The sequence below is a fragment of the Salminus brasiliensis genome, chromosome 11 (assembly GCF_030463535.1).
Source record: "Salminus brasiliensis chromosome 11, fSalBra1.hap2, whole genome shotgun sequence".
Lineage (NCBI taxonomy): Eukaryota > Metazoa > Chordata > Actinopteri > Characiformes > Bryconidae > Salminus > Salminus brasiliensis.
The window spans coordinates 16,080,408-16,098,548 of record NC_132888.1 but is presented as its reverse complement, the minus strand read 5'-3'; positions in this window follow the sequence as shown (position 1 = coordinate 16,098,548).

Sequence of the window (18,141 nt, the reverse complement as noted above, 5' to 3'; positions counted from 1 at the left end):
CTGGGATGAAAGCTGCAATCTTTTGGAAAAGATCTCTTGCCCCACCTAGAGGCAAATGTGGAATCTGCAATGCCACACAGATACACAGAAAGACTGCATCTGCGTATGCATACACAGCTAAAATAGTGTGCACAGTTCTGAGATTTGGGTGAAAACACTGCTCTAAAATTTCATTCAGGGCATTTTAACCATTTAAAGTTGATCAAGAGGGTTTCCTGGGCATATATTAGACCACTAAAGAGCCTTGTTAGAAGGTCTAGGTTGAGGTCTAGGTCTGTGAATCCACCCCTCTATAAAGTCTATAAAGACCACTGTAAAACACTTGCATATATTATGTAAACTTATTATCAGTATTATCAGTATTACCTGGTCCAACGTGGGTAGCGATGGCAGTGGTATGAGTACATGTAGGTTGGTCAGGTCAAAGCTTCTGAACTTCTTGCCAATCAAGGCCAGCACTTCATCTACCTGCTGCTGAGTGCCTGAGAGCAGGGGAAGGGAAGGATAGAAAAGCAAGCTTTAACACACAATTCAAACTTATCATCAATCCAGCTTAGCAGAACCTAATGGCTTTCACAGCTCACTCACCTTCTACATGGCAGATCTCAGACTCTTCAGTGGAAGGCAGGGTTATAATGTAGACCTCTGCACCAGAGCTATGCTTCAGATAGTTCATATACTTCCCTTGCTTCCCAATTAATCTGCTGACAAGATGCTACAAACAAAAGGAAAGATAGGGCATCAGAGCAAAGTCATATATGAGACACTTTTTACATACAGATGTATTATACAGTGCTTTCACTCGGCTTTAATACAGTAGTTCAGTACAGACAGGAGAACTTCATTACTGATTTCTGTTTAAGAGTTAGAGTCAGTACTGAGAAAGCTCACCTTTGGCACTTCAAAATCCACTTTAATCAGTTCAGAGCTCTGTGATAGGCTGGCTTGGCTGCCACTCTGCTGGAAGCAATCAATACAGCTTAAATAAATAAACAGTGGAATATGGAGCATTTTTCCACTATCTCTATTCACAGACAGAATGCTTAGATCTGCAAATGAATACACAGTTGAAGAGAGTTGTATAGTTGGTCAGTCACTGTAAGAATTGAGAAGACTGGCCGAGGGTCTTTTTCTGCCGAGGGTTTTACCTGGTTCATTGTGGGTAGCGATAGCAGTGGCAAGGGCTCACTTATGTTGGTCAGGTCCAAGTTTCGGAACTTCTTGCCAATTAAGGCCAGCCCTTTATCTACCTGCTGCTGAGTGCCTGAGAGCAGGGGATGGGAAAAGAAAGAAAAACAAGCTTTAACATACAAATCAAACTCCTCATCAGTCCAGCTTAACCTAATGGCTTTCATAGCTCACTCACCTTTTATATGGCAGATCTCAACCTCTTCAGTGTAAGGCAGGGTTATAATGTAGATCTCTGCACCAGAGCGCTGCTTCAGGAAACTCAAATACTTCCCTTGCTTGCCAATCAATCTGCTGACGAGATGCTACAAACAAAAGAAAAGAAAAGCCTTAGCTAGTTAGAATAGAACAATAATTCAAAGGATACCTCTAAGCTTAGACAGAAATGCTATATAGAATACAGTGGACACTGTTGTAAGAACACACAGTCAAACAAACTGACAGAAGGGTTATTTGCATACAGGTGCATACAGTTTTTGTAGAGTTTTCACAGTGACTACTTACAGTTATTCAGTACAGAGAGAAGAACTTTATAATTGACTGAAAAGGCTCACCTTTGGCACCTCAATCTCCCACTCAATCAGCTCAGAACTCTGGGATGGGCGGGCTTGGCTGCCACTCTGCTGGCCTCCCGTCCGCAAGGTGAAGCAGCTGTCAGTTGATCCCATGCTATTTGCATCTGAACAGTTCATATGCATTTAGTGACCTTAAATATGACACGTTTTACATTCATACTGTGGATTCAGGCCAAATCTTACTATTAGGGATGTCTTGACACAATTCAGTGGATCAAGGCCAATCCATGCATACTGTAATTGATTAGGGATAAGGTGTTTTAAGCCGATCCAGTTCAAATTCTTTGTTTTACCGCTCTATTAAAGCACCCTCTGGTGTCCTATAGGTGTAATTAATTAGAACATCCCTAATTACTATTATCACAGTGAAATATAAGCACATTTCTAAATGCTCAGACACCTCATGAAACAATGAATGTAATTTTCTACAAAATCATGGTACTCACCTTCTGACTGACCTTCCTCTGCCTTAGTGGTTCCATTCTGGAGGCCTGGCCCGTTGAGCAGTGCTGCCTCACACACAGCAGCCACATGGTCTCTAGTCAGCACTGGCGAAAAATCGGAACTCTCCTGCAGTCCATCTTCCTTTTTTTCAGAACCTCTGGAGATCCCTGACATCTCATTAAGGTCATCTTTGCTCTCAGGCACAGCTGTGCTGAGGAGAAGGTCCTTGCTGCTGGTGCCATTCTCCGGCTGGCACGTGCTAGTGTCAGTTTCCTGTTTATCAGTTGTTTGATTCTGAGGTTGCATTGCTGAGTCCTGCTCATCTCCTGTAGGCAAATGGCTTGACTCAGTGCTTACAGCAGCTGCTTTCTCAACTGCATTTGATAGGGTTGAAGTTGGGGCTTGGGGATTTTGCTTGATCATTATAGGGCTGCTCTCTTCGGAGTCTGCAGTTGCACTGCTGGAAGAGGGAGTGCCCAACTGTCCATGTGCCATCACTGTGACTGGTGGGCAAACTGGTTTTGCTGTCGAGAACCCTGAATTCTGAATAGGTTCCTCTTTATTCTCAGACACAGCTGAGATTAAACCTGTGTCGAGGAGAAGGTCCTTGTCGCTGATGCCGTCCTCTGACTGGGACGTGCTACATCCAGAGTCCTTAGTTGCAGGTATGGCCTCCGTAGCCTGAAGCTTGGGAAGTACCGGGGTCAATGCCAACTGTCCCTGAGAGGACACCAAACACTCCTGCTTATCTTCGGCCTTCTCCCATATGGAAGGAGTGAGGCAGCCATTGATGACCTTCTTCACGATCTGTGCTGCCTGCTCCTGTATGTCATCTGTGTGACTTTGAGAAGAGGATCCCACATGAGATGTGTAGAGGTCCTCATCCTTCGTAGGCTCATCATTAAAAGAAGGTGCACAGCTGCTCACTGCCATGACCTCTTGTTGGCCCACTGAATTTACCTCAGTGATGAGACTGGCGGCCATATGCTGAAGATTCTCAGTGTTGTCACTGGTCTCAGCAGGCCGGCTAAAGTCCCCGTTCACATGGTGCTGGGAACCTACAGAAGCATCTGAGAGGGGTGTGCTGGCTGGGAGGGGAAATGAAGCAGATACCATAGGGCTCTCTGGGCCAAAAGAGTGCCCAGGTGCAGACTGAACACATTCACCCACAGCTTTGGGTGCAGTGGTGGACAATTCATCTCTGGTGGAGGAAGGGCTGTCTTTCACCAAGTCCACTTGGACATTTTCAGCAAAAGGCACAGCCAATATGTCATCAGCTACCTCTCCCTCAGGCTCTGGGCACTCTGCTTTAGGCGGATCCACACCTGAGGACACAGTCGGTGCGTCTTCCTTTGTGTCAGGTTCTTGTTCGTCAGTGTTTTCATCCTGAGGCTGCATAGCCAAGTCCTGCTCATCTCCTGTAGAGAGGTGGCTTGACTCGGTGCTTACAGCAGCTGCGTCTGGTCTGTTATGAGAACATTTCTCTACCAAATTTGATAGGGTTGAGGATGGGACTGGGGAGCTCCTCCCGGTAGTCCCAGGGATGTCCTGTTGGAAATCGGTAGTTGCACCGGTGCAAGAGGGAGTGCCTTGCTGTCCATGTGCTATCACTGTGACTGGTGGGCAAACTGGTTCTGTTGAGAACCCTGAATTCTGAATAGGTTCCTCTATACTCTCAGGCACAGCTGAGAATAAACCTGGGCCAAGAAGAAGGTCCATGTCGCTGATGCCGTCCTCTGACTGGGACGTGCTACATCCAGAGTCCTCCATTGCAGTTATGATCTCTTCAGCCTGAAGCTTGGGAAGTACCGGGGTCGATGCCAACTGTCCCTGAGAGGACACCAAACACTCCTGCTTATCCTCGGCCTTCTCCCATACGAAAGAAGTAAGGCAGCTATTGATGACCTCCTTCACGATCTGTGCTGCCTGCTCCTGTATGTCATCTGTGTGACTTTGAGAAGAAGATCCCACATGAGATGTGTGGAGGTCCTCATCCTTCGTGGGCTCCTTGTCGTTAAAAGAAGGTGCACAGCTGCTCACTGCCATGACCTCTTGTAGGGCCGCTGAAATGACCTCAGTGATGAGACTGGCGGCCAAGTGCTGAAGTTCCTCATTAATGTCCCTGGTCTCAGCAGGCTGGCTAAAGTCCCCGTTCACATGGTGCTGGGGTCCTACAGAAGCTTCTGAGACAAGTATGCTGGCAGAGAGGGGAACTGAAGCAGATACCATAGGGCTCTCTGGGCCAAAAGAGTGCCCAAGTGCAGACTGACCACATTCAACCACAGCTTTGGGTGCAGTGGAGGACAAGTCATCTCTGGTGGAGGAAGGGCTGTCTTTCTCCAAGACCACTTGGACATTTTCAGCAAAAGGCACAGCCAATATGTCGTCAGTTACCTCTGCCTCAGGCTCTGGGCACTCTGCTTTAGGCAGGTCCACACCTGAGGACACAGTCGGTGCGTCTTCCTTCGTGTCAGTTTCCTGTTCCTCAGTGTTTTTATCCTGAGGCTGCATAGCCAAGTCCTGCTCATCTCCTGTAGAGAGGTGGCTTGACTCATTCTGGCAAAGTGGTTCTACTGTCATTGGCTCTTTGTCAGGTGCACAGCTGCTAGCTGCCTCAGAGATTTCGTAGCTGCTTACTTCCATGACCTCCTGTAGGGCCGCTGAAATGACCTCAGTGATGAGACTGGCGGCCAAGTGCTGAAGTTCCTCATTAATGTCACTGGTCTCAGCAGGCTGGCTAAAGTCCCCGTTCACATGGTGCTGGGGTCCTACAGAAGCTTCTGAGACAAGTATGCTGGCAGAGAGGGGAAATGAAGCAGATACCATAGGGCTCTCTGGGCCAAAAGAGTGCCCAAGTGCAGTCTGGGCACATTCAACCACAGCTTTGGGTGCAGTGGTGGACAATTCATCTCTGGTGGAGGAAGGGCTGTCTTTCACCAAGACCACTTGGACATTTTCAGCAAAAGGCACAGCCAATATGTCGTCAGTTACCTCTGCCTCAGGCTCTGGGCACTCTGCTTTAGGCAGGTCCACACCTGAGGACACAGTCAATGCGTCTTCCTTCGTGTCAGTTTCCTGTTCCTCAGTGTTTTTATCCTGAGGCTGCATAGCCAAGTCCTGCTCATCTCCTGTAGAAAGGTGGCTTGACTCATTCTGGCAAACTGGTTCTACTGTCGTGGGCTCTTTGTCAGGTGCACAGCTGCTAGCTGCCTCAGAGATTTCGTAGCTCCTTACTTCCATGACCTCCTTTAGGGCCGCTGAAATGACCTCAGTGATGAGACTGGCGGCCAAGTGCTGAAGTTCCTCATTAATGTCACTGGTCTCAGCAGGCTGGCTAAAGTCCCCATTCACATGGTGCTGGGGTCCTACAGAAGCATCTGAGAGGGGTGTGCTGGCAGAGAGGGGAACTGAAGCAGATTCCATAGGGCTCTCTGGGCCAACAGAGTGCCTAAGCACAGACTGAGCACACTCATCTTTGGTGGAGGAAGGGCTGTCTTCCACCAGGTCCACTTGGACATTCTCAGCAAAAGGGACAGCCAATGTGTCGCCAGCTACCTCTGTCTCAGGCTCTGGGCACTCTGCTTTGGCTAGCTCCACACCCGAGGATACAGTAGGCGCTATTTCCTTACTGCCATGTGTAACGCTGCCCTCACTTGGTAAAGACAACATGTCGTGTGTCTCTTCATTGTCCTCACTGGTGATTTGTACTTTTTTGCGAGAGGTGTACCACCACCAGCAGCCCACAAGCGCTAGCACACCAGGAACTATGTACCTCAGCGCCATCTTCTGTTATCCCTAGCTACTACTGTTGAGAGCAGTTCAAAAAGTGGAAATGTATAAAGTAGAAATTCAGCAGTTTCCATTTGAAAATACTTTAGCAAGAAAAAGAAACTATCAGACATTCACAGAAACATTTAGAGCCGATTTAGTACATGAACAGTGGCCAAGGATTCAAACTGCATCAGAATCTGCATGTTTCCATTAGAGATGGGATTTCTGACTAATGTAATATTTAGGAATCTCCAAGAGTTCACAAGTACCTCATCAGAGGAGCTAATGAGCTAATGCTACAGCTACAGACTTTTCTACTCAGTGGGCAATGTGCCAACATTAGTTTTGTCAGTGAAACCTACAGCAAGTTCAGTTTCTGAATCTAGCTAATGTCACCTAGAACACCTAAAATCTCTGCCTTCTCAGTCATGTTCTTGTAGGTGTAAACATTAGATGATTTTAAGGGTCTCTGACTGACAGTGGCCCTAAAAAATATATAGTAATAGCATATTTTGGCAGAGTTGTTAGAGTTGTGGGACCCAAAATCCCTGGCAACGCCCCTGGCAACTCGTTTATGTTTAGCTAGTCATTTCAGAGTAGAAAAACAATAAACAAACAAATCCCACATACCAGCAAAACAGCACATTTTACAGTTCCGCATAAAAGCATAAAAAATTACCTGCATAACTGATATTTCCTACATCTTTGGTGAAACGTCGTCCAAATAATCCCTTCACTCTTTCAGTGCTGCCTGACTCTCGACTGGTTCACCAACTACTGAAGAACTCGTGAGAATTCCAATTTTGATGACCTAACAATGAGCACCACTGACATCACGGCCTTTATGAAACTGTATGCAGTTTAGACTGGAAGACATACATACAGTCTACTGTAATGTAGTCTACTTCAGTAATGCCATGTCTTTACACAATCTAGGCCAACCCAACCAATTCCCATTCAAGCTTGAATCTGAGTCCCTTCATAAGAGAAAGACCATTAAAGGTAGAAGACGTGGAATTAATTAAAGTTGTGTACAATGCTGCACTGTCAGAGGAGACGCCATATAACTGTATTTCCAATTGATCAGCACACTCTTCACTTCACTTACTCTTATGTTTATTCTTTTCATTGTCACTACACTTTTTTGCCTTCTAGAAAACGGCTTCAAGTACATAAACACAGCAAGAAGTAAAAAGAAATTACTCTTCAAAAGTTAATAACTTATTTTGAAGAAAGTACTTGACATCTTGTGAGCTAGTATGAAGAGAAAAAAAGCCTGATTCCAGATTTCTATATATATATATAAATATATATACATATAGAGGTAATGGTCATAAAATGAGAAATTAATGAAAAAGTTGATTTATTTCAGTAATTCCATTCAAAAAGTGAAACTTGTATATTATATTTATTCATTACACAAAGACTGATATATTTCAAGTGTTTATTTTACTTTTAACAATGCTGCACTGTCAGAGGAGACAAACAAATAATGGAGTATTATTATTCTTTCAGCACATTCAGTCTGTGTCAGTCCTTGTGATTTAACACATACAGGCCTATCTCCTGTCACTCCAACATATATATATATATATATATATATATATATATATATATATATATATAACATCGTGTAAGCTAGTATGAAGAGGAACAAAGCCTGATTCCAGATTTCTAATATTATATATATAGCCCCAGAATTTTACAGGTTTATTTAAGTATATTTTTGCAAAATGTAATCTGGCCATTCTGTTTGGTGGTTTGCATCTTGCATTGTAGCCTCTGTATTTCTGTTTATGAAGTGTTCTGCAAATACACACCTCCCTCCAGACAACTGAGGATTTTTCTTAAGATTATGAAGATTTCTCTGCCATCAGCTTACCAGTCTCTTTTCAATTGCCAGAGTTTCTTTATGATATTCCACACAGTTGATTTAGCTCATTCCAAAACATTATGGTGCCCTGAAATGCCAAACAAAAACTGATCAGATGTCCTAATTCGATATTAGTCGGAAAAACGATACATTTACATTTCTTTTTTATAGAGAAACAGTATAATTTTACATTTCTACAGAGAAACATTATAATTTTAGAGTGAACACTGGCACACAGCTGGTGGAGTCACACTCAGCAACACAGAAAAATGACAAGACACCCAGGAGAGAGTGTCAATAACTGCAAATAGATGGTGCCAGAAGTCAATGAGAAATATGTGTTTTACTGAGGTTGTATTTTGTTTCTCATTGGCTCCTGGCACCAACTATATGGATATTGGGCATGTCCTCCCACTAACTCATGGTCAGGGTGGTTTTGTTTTCCCCAGGCTACCTTCTCTTATACATACATTCATATTTTCAGCAATGGCTGGCTGCCTCACCTCAGTGTTGTAAGTTCATAGAGCTTGAAGTTACTAGTTTCTCTGTTGCTGTATTGGCACAGCTCTTGTCCTTGTGCCAGCGACGCCACCAGCGATGGACTGACCATCAGGAGGACTGGCACAGTTGGGGAGGGGAGTGTGAGGTCCATAGCAAAACCTCCAGCTTGTAATGGGTAAGTTCAACTAGTTATAAATAAAAATAAATAAATAAAATGATATATGTTTATCTGACTTATGAGCATTGGAAAGTTCTACTCTTCATTTAATCAATAATATGTGAAACACAATACAGATATGAGCAAGTTTTAATAACTTTATTCTATTCTCTGCCAGAGTTGTTCTTATACTAAAGGAACCAACTCTGGACAGCTTGGACATCAGCAACTACAGCAACTACATTTCTCTTCTCTCCTTCCTCTTAAAGCTTCTTGAACTAACCGTCTACAATCAACTGTCTCTCTTTCTCACTCTAAACAATCTACAGGACCCTAACCAGTCTGGCTTCAAAGCAGCACACTCTACTGAAACTGCTCTCATTGCAGTTACAGAGAAGCTCCATGCAGCTAAAGCTGCCAAACTGTCCTCCAACAGCTTTTGACACAGTGGACCACAAGATCCTCCTGTCTATCCTTTCCGGCCTTGGAATTACCGGCTCTGCATGGCGATGGTTTGCATCGTACCTGCAGGGATGCTCATACCAGGTAACATGGCAGGGGGACACATCTGCTCCTTGTAGTCTCTCCACTGGCGTTCCACAAGGCTCGGTTCTTGATCCTCTTCCACCACCAACAAGATGATCACTTGTTGGTGCTATATGGAACCATTAAAAGATATAATACCCTTTAACCAGGCAACGTTCTAGTTGTTCTTGGTCCTTTGAGTTATCTTGTTCCATGTAGAGCCACAGCCTTTAGTAAAGAACCCTTGAAGGGTGTCCAATCCTAAAAACAGCTGAAACCAGACGTAAAGCCATCAGATAATTTGCAGCATATCTTCTGGACATGCAGGTATGCTAGCTTACTATTGACACACAATGCTATACATCCCTGAACAAAACCTATTTTTTTTTAAGTTAATAATATTAAGATATACTAACATGACCAGACGAAAATTCATTCAGCTGTGTAAGAGGACCAAGACCACCTGATGAGTGGGCATATGGGTAATTTCAACTAATTATAAAAATAAATAAATAAATGGATATATATTTATCTGTTAGTCTGACTTATGAGCAGTGGAAAGCTTTACTCTTCATTTCATCAATAATATGTGAAACACAAAACAGATACGAGCAAGTTTTAATAACTTTATTCTCTTTTTTTAATAGATCTGTACAACCAAGAATCAAACCTTTTTCATGAGTCTAGCAAAAACTGACCTGAACATGTCTACGCTCTGGGCAGGATTGCTTACACTCACATGAATCAAAAATGATTAATAAACTAGCTAGGTAAAACACTTCAAACCAGTCCTACCAACAGAGAACGAGGAGTAGATTTTAGAAAGGGGCGGGAGGGGAGGGGGGGGGGGATATTATGTCCCCTTTGTTTCCTACACTCTCCCCAGTGTTATACAAAAGTACAGTGAAATCTTATTTACACAGACCTGGACAAATCAAGAAATACAGTGTGATGAAGCATCATGAGACTGGAGAACAGTGGGGTGGAGGTTATTACGATACTCCATTTGTCTCGAATAGAATAAAGAATGATGAGAAACTACCTGAACCAAGGAAATGAGCTGACAGTATTTATATAGATATCCATGACTGCAACTCTAACTGAACTATAAACTTGCTACCCCACCTAAAACTCCTACCCACCTGAATCACCCCCTTTCAATTAATAAAAAAAAAGTCCAAAGTTCCTGCAGTGCTCCTCAAGAAGTATTGATGAGCTCATTCAAGACCAATCTCCTGAACTGGTGTGTTATTGCATGGACAGCAACAAAATTGATCTTATGAGGAGGAAAAATGAATGCGAGTTTTTTTCCTAAGGCATCTGAATGAACACCATATGTGGTCGAGTGCACTCATTAGGCCTGTCTGAGCTTTATAAGGCTATACACCGCCTCTATTTGACACAGAGATCAGACATAAAGTTACTATGCAGCAAAGGTGCTCCTCAAGAAGTAGAGGAGCTCATTCAAGGCTAATCTCCTGGTGTGTTTCTGCATGGACAGCATCCATGAAGAACTGACGAAATAACCCCAAGGACAGCTGTACAGTAAATTCATCCCTTAGCTTAGGGCATGTATCCAAACCCTTAAATTAGCAGTCAAGAAACCTTTAATCAAGAAACCAAATCTTGATTCTAATGTACTGTCTAATTACAGACCCATCTCCAACTTAACATTTATATCCAAAATTTTAGAAAAAGCTGTGGCCTTAAAGACTCTTACCTGATTGATACCTGAGTAAAAATGACATGTATAAGAAATTCCAATCTGGATTCAGACCCAATCACAAGGCTAAGTATCGTTATTATCCCTACTAGACCTTAGTGCAGCCTTTGATACAATAGATCATACTATATTACTAGAAAGATTAGAGAACATGGCTGGAATCACAGGGACAGACCTATCAAATCTAACTGAATGCTATCAGTTTGTAAAGCATAGTTATAAGCAGACATAATATTATTTCCATTGCTATGCAGATGACACACAGCTCTATATATCAGCCAAACCTGACGATAAATTTAGAATACAGAAATTGGAGGACTGTGTAAAGGATATTAAACTCTGGATGTCACATAATGTCCTTCTTCCTAACAGTAACAAAAACAAGGTTCTTCTTTTAGGTCCAAAAGACACTAGAAATAAACTATCTGACTTAATGTTAGACCTGGCTGATGCTTCTATTATTTCTGGTCTGCTACCTGTCTAATGACCATGTTAAAACCTAAATGGACTTTTAACTATCTACCATTATTAATATCACCACTATTAACTATCTACACCATGATTAATATAGTATGATTATGATCAGAGCAGTTCAACAGTATAGATGGTTTGGTAACTTTTATCAATAATGTTTAAATAGTTCTGATCAGAGGAGGATGGGTCGGGTCCCCCTTGTGAGTCTTGGTTCCTCTCAAGGTTTCTTCTTCCAGCTCTGAGGGAGTTTTTCCTTGCCACTGTCGCCGTTGGCTGCTCAATGGGGGTCTTTGATCCTTCATGTCTTCTTAAGACATGCGAATGCTGGAGGATCTGTCCACCCCTGCAGGGAAGAGGCCTCGTCGTAGTCTTCCCCAGTCGTCACACAGTTCTGCATCCTCATGCACATCTCGTCGGAGGTACAGCTTGCGCCCCGCACTGAGACGTAGTGGCAAAAGTCAGAAGCAGTCCGACAACGTCCAACGTTTTCAGAACAAAGAGGAATGCACACAGTTTCTACCATTTCTACTAGTATCTTAACCTCCTGTCACTATGTATGAGCTTACCTTTACCTCAGCATATAGGCAAGAAATAATACACACCTTTTGGTCTTGGTTTTTAAATACGTATTGGGAATATCCAGTGTCTCGTTCGTTTGTTTTATATTGGGTTATTATTATTTTTATTTTTAAGCTGTGAGACATTCATGTGAAACTTAAGGTGCTGCTATGCTTAACCAGGTTAATAAAAATAAACTTGATCAGCTAAATGGGGCTACTGTTCTTAACTGTCGCTATATTTAGCCATTTAAAGCATTAAGCCTAAACAGACATTAATTACATTGTCAAAACAAGCACCAGGATACCTGTTGGACTGCTAAACTGCAGTTAACATTGATGTACTGTCAGACGCCAGTCTTAGGTCAGGCAAAGGCAATCGACCCCAAGAGGGTCAAAATGAGTATGATGGTGGTTGCAACTTGCTGTGGATGGAATAATGAAGGCGGACTATCTAAGCATTCTTCAGCATAACCAACATGTGAGGACAAGCCAATGTTTTATGAGCTTTAAATTAGACCAGTGTTCAAACCACAACAAATGATTTATACTGGTCTTGGTTTGAATGGTTTAGCCCGGTTGACCAGCAAACCAGTGCTTAAGCCACAACAAATGGTTTACGCTGGTATTGTGCTGGTTGACAAGCAAACCAGTGCTCATAACATTATAAATGGTTAACCCTGGATGACCAGCAAAGCAGTGCTTAAGCCACAACAAATGATTTATACTGGTCTTATGCTGGTTGAACAACAAACCAGGGCTCAAAACACAACAAATGGTTTACCCCGGTTGACCAGCAAACCAGTGCTTAAGCCACAACAAATGGTTTACACTGGTATTGTTCTGGTTGACCAGCAAACCAGTGCTTAAGCCACAACAAATAGTTTACACTGGTATTGTGCTGGTTGACCAGCAAACCAGTGCTCAAAACACAACAAATGGTTTATACTGGTAATGTGCTGGTTGACCAGCAAACCGGTGCTCAAAACACAACAAATGGTTTACCCCGGTTGACCAGCAAACCAGTGCTTAAGCCACTACAAATGGTTTACACTGGTATTGTGCTGGTTGACCAGCAAACCAGTGCTTAAGCCACAACAAATAGTTTACACTGGTATTGTGCTGGCTGAGCAGCAAACCGGTGCTCAAAACACAACAAATGGTTTATACTGGTATTGTGCTGGTTGACGAGCAAACCGGTGCTCAAAACACAATATATGGTTAACCCGGTTGACCAGCAAACCAGTGCTTAATCCACAACAAATGATTTATACTGGTCTTATGCTGGTTGAACAACAAACCAGTGCTCGAAACACAACAAATGGTTAACCCGGTTAACCAGCAAACCAGTGCTCAAAATACAATTCATGTTTTATGCTGGTCTTGTGCTGGTGAGATGCTGACTGACCATCAAACCACTTCTCAAAACACAACATTGACTATCTTCTATGTTTTCTATATTGTTAGCAGGGATACATTTACCTGCAGACCTGACACAGGTGTTGTGTGAGGGGAAAGGCCAGTTCTGTTTGTTTTTAAGACCAGAAGATGAATGAAATGATAGATCTGAATCTTTAACTTTTATTCCCTGACATTTGCGTCTAGAAGTGATAAACAACTTGGCACCTCTTGTTTGAACCAACCCATTATAAAGTTAGCACACATGGCACACGGGCACAAACACGGACACGGGTGTGTGTATTCCCAATGGCTGGTTTTTCACTATGTAGACCATACTAAGCCAGGTCCCACAGCTTCTAAACAGCCCATTCGCACATGAAGAGAGCACAGCATACAGCACCACAGGAGTGTTCCTGAGAGGTTAGGAAGTTTGGGAGTTTTGCGCTACACCAAACTTAAACATGAAGACGCGTGTCTTAGAGGCACAGCAGAGGTTCCTCACCTTACTGACGCGCCTCCTTCAGGCCACCCAGCCCGACCTGCTGGAAGATTGCCCGCTGAGATCCACTCTACCTGCACCAGACCAGCTGCCACCTATCAATCTGACCATCAGACCCCCAACCCACCACCAGCCATACCAGACCAGCGGCACACCCTCCTTCCACTGCTACCTGATTAATGACCATGTTAAAACCTAAATGGACTTTTAACTATCTACCACTATTAATATTACCACTATTAGCTATCTGCACCATGATTAATAGATAGTTAATAGATTATGATCAGAGCAGTTCAACAGTATAGATGGTTTGATAACTTTTATCAATAATGTTTAAATAGTTCTGATCAGAGGAGGACGGGTCGGGTCCCCGTTGTGAGTCTTGGTTTCTCCCAAGTTTTCTTCCTCCATCTCTGAGGGAGTTTTTCCTTGCCACTGTCGCCGTTGGCTTGCTCACTGGGGGTCTTCATTCTTAATGTCTTCTTATATTATTTCTTTTTCTTTTCTGTCTTTTACTAATTACTAATTATGTAAAGCTGCTTTGTGACGACAACAGTTGTAAAAAGCGCTATACAAATAAATTTGACCTGACTTGACAAACTTGGAATCCCTAACTGTGGATGAGAAGGGAAGGTGTATTGGGTCACAGTGTGTACTTTGTGTGAAACACTTACTGGACACTTAATGAATATACAACAATCAGTCATGACATTAAAACCCTCTGCCTAATATTGTGTAGGCTCCCCTCATGCTGCCAAAACTGCTTGAACCCATTAAGGCATGGACTTCACAAGACCTGTATCTGACACCAAGACGTTACCAGCAGATCTTTTGAGGATGTTGTGAAGTGGGGCTACAATGGGTCGCATCAATCAGCGTTAGGTGCCCATGACCCTGTCTCTGGTTCACTCAGTGTCCTTCTTTGGATCACCTTTGGTAGGTACCGGTTTTGCTGAGATGCTCTGACCCAGTCGTCTAGACATCACAAATTTGGCCCTTGTGAAAGATCCTCAGATTTCAGTGGTGCTAATATTACAGCTGATCAGTGACAGACTATAGCCAACCTGTTGCTGCTCAATTTGTCAACCTACCTCCATCTCCTTTTACCACTAGCCAGGTTCTGACCACAAAGACTGATAGACTGCTGTTGACCAGATATTATATGGGTGCTAGACTTTTCTCAGCACAGCAAATAATATGTGGTCCTGGTGCATCAGTCACTATGGTCTAGCTGGGATTTTTGACACACATCAATGTGATGGCTAGGTTGAATCGGAAATTGACCATTGATGAAGGTCTGTCAATGGATGAGCTACAGATATCAATAAGGTGGACCTTTAGGGTTCTAGTAAAGTGTTCACCACCCAAAATATCCAAAAGAAAGTGGTTATACACACATGGACAAAATTGTTCGTACCCCTCGGTTAATGAAAGAAAAACCCACAATGGTCACAAAAATACTCTTAAATCTGACAAAACCACTGATTTTAATCAGGACATTGAAACACTCCTATTCTTTTTAGAGACTGGTGAGTGTATACCATTACTCAAGGTTAGGTGTGGATTATGCAAATGAAAGGACTATTCAAGGATGTGCATATTACTGAGCATTCTTTATTACTCTCTCCACACACTGTTTCGAGACAAACTAGAAACACTAGTATCCCGGGTGTGCAACAGCAACCTAAATCAAAAGCTGATGTTGAGAAAACAGCAACACAAACAGCAAAACTACCAAAATGTTCCCGGGGGATAAGGGAGTTCTTCTGGGAACAGAGCTGAATTGGTTGAGCTGTCGGTCAGCCTCCTCTCCTCAGCAGTAGAGTGAGTGACTCTTTGGGCAATGCTGGAGTTCTGCACAGACACAATTATGAAGACATTTACACAGTTTTGAATATAACGGAGTGCCATTTATTACATGTATTAAACATTCACTGGGATGAAAGCTGCAATCTTTTGGAAAAGATCTCTTGCCCCACCTAGAGGCAAATGTGGAATCTGCTATGCCACACAGATAAAACAGTGTGGATAGTTCTGAGATTTGGGCGAAAACACTGTTCTAAAATTTCATTCAGGGCATTTTAACCATTTAAAGTTGATCAAGAGGGTTTCCTGGGCATATATTAGACCACTAAAGAGCCTTGTTAGAAGGTCTAGGTTGAGGTCTAGGTCTGTGAATCCACCCCTCTATAAAGTCTATAAAGACCACTGTAAAACACTTGCATATATTATGTAAACTTATTATCAGTATTATCAGTATTACCTGGTCCAACGTGGGTAGCGATGGCAGTGGTATGAGTACATGTAGGTTGGTCAGGTCAAAGCTTCTGAACTTCTTGCCAATCAAGGCCAGCACTTCATCTACCTGCTGCTGAGTGCCTGAGAGCAGGGGAAGGGAAGGATAGAAAAGCAAGCTTTAACACACAATTCAAACTTATCATCAATCCAGCTTAGCAGAACCTAATGGCTTTCACAGCTCACTCACCTTCTACATGGCAGATCTCAGACTCTTCAGTGGAAGGCAGGGTTATAATGTAGACCTCTGCACCAGAGCTCTGCTTCAGAAAGTTCATATACTTCCCTTGCTTGCCAATTAATCTGCTGACAAGATGCTACAAACAAAAGGAAAGATAGGGCGTCAGAGCAAAGTCATATATGAGACACTTTTTACATACAGATGTATTATACAGTGCTTTCACTCGGCTTCAATACAGTAGTTCAGTACAGACAGGAGAACTTCATTACTGACTTCTGTTTAAGAGTTATAGTCAGTATTGAGAAAGCTCACCTTTGGCACCTCAAAATCCAACTCAATCAGTTCAGAGCTCTGTGATAGGCTGGCTTGGCTGCCACTCTGCTGGAAGCAATCAATACAGCTTAAATAAATAAACAGTGGAATATGGAGCATTTTTCCACTATCTCTATTCACAGACAGAATGCTTAGATCTGCAAATGAATACACAGTTGAAGAGAGTTGTATAGTTGGTCAGTCACTGTAAGAATTGAGAAGTCTTTTTCTGCCAAGGGTTTTACCTGGTTCATTGTGGGTAGCGATAGCAGTGGCAAGGGCTCACTTATGTTGGTCAGGTCCAAGTTTCGGAACTTCTTGCCAATTAAGGCCAGCGCTTTTTCTACCTGCTGCTGAGTGCCTGAGAGCAGGGGATGGGAAAAGAAAGAAAAACAAGCTTTAACACACAAATCAAACTCCTCATCAGTCCAGCTTAACCTAATGGCTTTCATAGCTCACTCACCTTTTATATGGCAGATCTCAACCTCTTCAGTGTAAGGCAGGGTTATAATGTAGATCTCTGCACCAGAGCGCTGCTTCAGGAAACTCAAATACTTCCCTTGCTTGCCAATCAATCTGCTGACGAGATGCTACAAACAAAAGAAAAGATAGGAAGCCAGAGCAAAGTCAATATTCGTGACTGACATTTACATTTACAGCATTTAGCTCTTATCCAGAGCGACTTACAAAGTGCTTTGCTATTTACCCAAGAAAAGCCTTAGCTAGTTAGAATAGAACAATAATTCAAAGGATACCTCTAAGCTTAGACAGAAATGCTATATAGAATACAGTGGACACTGTTGTAAGAACACACAGTCAAACAAACTGACAGAAGGGTTATTTGCATACAGGTGCATACAGTTTTTATAGAGTTTTCACATTGACTACTTACAGTTATTCAGTACAGAGAGAAGAACTTTATAATTGACTGAAAAGGCTCACCTTTGGCACCTCAATCTCCCACTCAATCAGCTCAGAACTCTGGGATGGGCGGGCTTGGCTGCGACTCTGCTGGCCTCCCGTCCGCAAGGTGAAGCAGCTGTCAGTTGATCCCATGCTATTTACATCTGAACAGTTCATATGCATTTAGTGACCTTAAATATGACACGTTTTACATTCATACTGTTGATTCAGGCCAAATCTTACTATTAGGGATGTCTTGACACAATTCAGTGGATCAAGGCCAATCCATGCATACTGTAATTGATTAGGGATAAGGTGTTTTAAGCCGATCCAGTTCAAATTCTTTGTTTTACCGCTCTATTAAAGCACCCTCTGGTGTCCTATAGGTGTAATTAATTAGAACATCCCTAATTTCTATTATCACAGTGAAATATAAGCACATTTCTAAATGCTCAGACACCTCATGAAACAATGAATGTAATTTTCTACAAAATCATGGTACTCACCTTCTGACTGACCTTCCTCTGCCTTAGTGGTTCCATTCTGGAGGCCTGGCCCGCTGAGCAGTGCTGCCTCACACACAGCAGCCACATGGTCTCTAGTCAGCACTGGCGAAAAATCGGAACTCTCCTGCAGTCCATCTTCCTTTTTTTCAGAACCTCTGGAGATCCCTGACATCTCATTAAGGTCATCTTTGCTCTCAGGCACAGCTGTGCTGAGGAGAAGGTCCTTGCTGCTGGTGCCATTCTCCGGCTGGCACGT